The 3,695-nt window shown below is 45.8% G+C and overlaps 1 pseudogene; it reads right to left on the bottom strand.

Annotated features, from left to right (window-relative positions):
* Positions 1 to 2,346: 2,346 nt before the first annotated feature.
* LOC108513962 (spermidine synthase pseudogene) lies at positions 2,347 to 3,227 on the bottom strand (annotated as a pseudogene).
* Between the last annotated feature and the right edge of the window lie 468 nt (positions 3,228 to 3,695).

The following is a 3,695-nucleotide window of genomic DNA, read 5'->3' as shown; positions in this document are numbered from 1 at the left end:
GTCCAGACCTGGCTTTAATCTCATGGGGCTTGCGGTCTGGTTGGGAAGAAAATCTACATTCAAGTATTTAAATCAGTGGCTGGACACAGTGGCTCACACCTGTAATCCCAGTGCTTTGAGAAATCAAAGTAGGAAGAGAGTTTGAGGCCAGGAGTTCCAGGCCCATCTGGGCAACATAGCAAGATCCCCATCTCCACAAAAAATAAATTAAAAAAATTATATATTAAAAAATTTTAGATTAAAAAAAATAGTCATGTTTGTAGTTCTAACTACTCCGGAGGCTGAGGTGAGAGGATCCCTTATTTAAGGCCAGGAATTCAGGGTTGCAATAAGCTATGATCACACCACTGTACTCCAGCCTGGGAAAGAGAGTGAGACCCTGTCTCTGAAAACAAAAGTTAAATCAATAAACGAGCTAGTTAAAAAAAGATTTTGAAAGAAATGAGAATGGCTTTGAGTCAGAGAGTAATTGGGGTGGAGGCTGCATTAGCATGGTTGGTGGTCAGTGAGGGCCTTTCTGAGATGACTTTATGCCAAAACCCCAAGGCAGACAAGAAAGTGGCTGGTCACAGAGCCACAGGAAGAGCAATCCCAGCAGAGGGAACAGTATGTGCAAAGTCCTGGAGGCAAAAAGTGTGGTCCTATTTGACAGACCATGTGTAGAATCACTTCTCACTGAACAAACCTCTGATTGTTGGTTTAGACTAGCACCCTTGAATAATATCTACCATTTCACATATTAAGCTGATTCTACAATGCATAAACATGTCTTCATAGTCACAATCATCTATACAGCTTTGGTCATCTATGGGGAGCAATAAGGGGCTCTCCAGATGTAACCCACAGCTGGAATCTAGTGCCTAGTAAGCCACAGTGTAGGGTTTAGGGAGTGCAGGTAGGCACACACAACACCGGGATGTCTGTTTTATTTTCATTTACTTATATACTTACATATACTTTTTAATTTCTTTCTTTCTTTCTTTCTTTCTTTCTTTCTTTCTTTCTTTCTTTCTTTCTTTCTTTCTTTCTTTCTTTCTTTTTTCTTTCTTTCTTTCTTTTCTTTCTTTCTGGAGATGGAGTCTTGCTTTGTCACCCAAGCTGGAGTGCAGTGGCACAATCTTGGCTCACTGCAACCTCCACTTCCTAGATTCAAGCGATTCTCCTGCCTCAGCCTCCAGAGTAGCTGGAACTAGAGGTGTGTGCCCCCATGTCCCGCTAATTTTTGTATTTTTAATAGAGACGGGGTTTCGCCTTGTTGGCCAGGCTGCTCTCAAACTCCTGACCTGAGGTGATCTGCCCACCTCGGCCTCCCAAAGTGCTGGGATTACAGGTGTGAGCCATTGCGCCTGGCACATATATGTATTTCGTGTGTGTGTGTGTGTGTGTGTGTGTGTGTGTGTTACAGGGTCTCACTCTGTCGCCCAGGCTGGAGTACAGTGGTGCAATCTCAGCTCACTTCAACTTCTGCTCAAGTGATCATCCAGCCTTAACCTCCCAAGTAGTTGCAACCATAGGTACAAGCCACTATGCCCAGTTGATTTTTGTATTTTTTGTAGAGATGAGGTTTTAACATGTTGACCAAACTAGTTTCTAACTCCTGAGCTCAAAGTGATCCACACGCCTCAGCCTCACAAAGTGCTGGGATTACAGGAGTGAGCCATCGCACGCAGTCACATTTTTGTACTTTTTTTTACAGTTGCCTGAAATTTTGGCAGGGAGCACTGATTTTTCCATTATAGTAATTCTATAATGTCAGTTCTACAAGGATATAATTTCATACAATAAAAGCCACCAATTTTAAGTGAGTATTTTGTTGAGTTTTGACAATTGTATGCAGTTATATAAATAACCACCATAACAATCGTAATCCAGAATGTTCCCTCATCCCAAAAAATTTCTCTCCTGCCCCTTAGCAGTCAATCTCTTCTCTCCACTATCAGCCCCTGGCAACCACTATGCTTTTTCACTTTTGTTTTGAATTTTCTAGAATTGCATGCAAATGGAATCTACATTGTGCCTGGCTTCATCCTAAACATACTATGTGTTGTTGTTGTTGTTGCTGTTGTAAGTACATGTGTATAGTGAGTGAAGAGGGTAACAGAAGTGAGAGAGACAGTGCTGTGCACAGCTTGTATAGGCTTGAAGGTTGAATGCCACACAGAAAGACCCAGACACACAGACAGACAGTTCACCCAGCAGGGCAGGTTGGGCAGCATTATGGGGCTTATAACACTTGGTTGATCAGTGAGAACCGGCGGAAGGTCTGGCCCAGGGCTGGAGGCACCAAGGCACCCTGGAGACTCCCTGGTCCAAGGTCCCAGGTGGTGGTGGTGGTGGCAATGGGGCTCAGCTCCCATCATTCAAGGCCTTGCAGGCAAACTCAGGTGGCACGAAGGCTGTGCGGTGTGCATCTGGGCTATGGTATTTCAGCTGCATCTGCTCCACCTGCTGCTGTGTTGGATGCTGCACAGGCTCCCAGGGACATGGGTGCTCATGTTCTGCTGCACAGCATGAAGCCAGTCTGGCCACAGGGGTGGATGGGGACCATGTAGTCGGTGTAACCCACCATGGTAACTGACAGAACTGCCGCATCTCCTTATAAGGTGTACTGCAGCCACTGGTGCTCTCCCTGGCAGCAGAGAATTCCATCCTCTGTGAGGGCCACCTTCATCTGCTGATAATAGGCTTCCTTGAAGAGGCTTTTAGCCGGGCCCATGTGGTCTGAGAAGTCAGTGACAATATCGAAGGCATCCTGGTTCTGTTTCATGAACTCAAAACCATCACCCACATGAAGGGTCAACTTTGAACTAGAGTAGCAATTGGCCATGCCTGGCAGGAACTCCTTAGAGGCTTGGATGACATCCTTGTCAATGTCACACTGGACCACAGACTCCATGGAGAGGTGCTTCCCCACCTTATGCAAGACACAGATCTCTGCCCTTGATGATCAGCACCTTTCATGGGTTGGGGTGGCTGCAGAGAGGGAGGTTGGGTATCATCTCCTGGTAGGAGAACTCACCCCACTCTGTGCCTGGGATGACATCATCCAACACCAGCATATTGCTGTAGGTTTTACTGCAGAAGACAAGGATGTTCTGGTAGTGAGAGCGCTGGTTGTGGAGCAGAGACAAGGCCTGCCTGGACCACAGGCTGCATGTCTGGCAGAACCAGCCCTCAGGGATGGCAGTGAGGCCAGAGGCAGCAGGGCCACTGGGGTCAGGCTCCATGGTGGGCAGGCATGAGACCTGGTGCGGGGCACGGACCTTGGACTACAGGACCTGGGACTACAGGCAGCCACAGTACCCTGGGACTGGCTGCGTGATACTTTTGAACTCCATCCCTGCTGCTTTTATCAGTAAATCATTTTTTTTCTATTGCTGTTGAGTAGTATTATATTCCATTGTAACTACATACACTGATGTGTTTACCCATTCACTGGGAGATGTGCAGATTTGTGTTGTTTCATGATGAATAAAGCTGTTATGTGTGGACATATGTTTTCATTTCTTTTGAATAAATATTTAGGAGTGAGATCACTGGGTCAGTGATGTGTGTGTTCAACTTTATAAGAAACTGTGAACTGTTTTTACAAAGTGGTGATACCATTCGAACTACCACCAATAACAGGAGTGTTCTGTCAGTTCCAAATGTTTGCCAACACTTGGTCTTGTCAGTCTCTCTCAATGTAGCGATTA

This window comes from Rhinopithecus bieti, unplaced genomic scaffold (assembly GCF_001698545.2).
Source record: "Rhinopithecus bieti isolate Rb0 unplaced genomic scaffold, ASM169854v2 scaffold_33488, whole genome shotgun sequence".
In the NCBI taxonomy this organism is placed as follows: domain Eukaryota; kingdom Metazoa; phylum Chordata; class Mammalia; order Primates; family Cercopithecidae; genus Rhinopithecus; species Rhinopithecus bieti.
The sequence above is the reverse complement of the archived record's forward strand: the minus strand, read 5'-3'. Positions and strand labels throughout refer to the sequence as shown.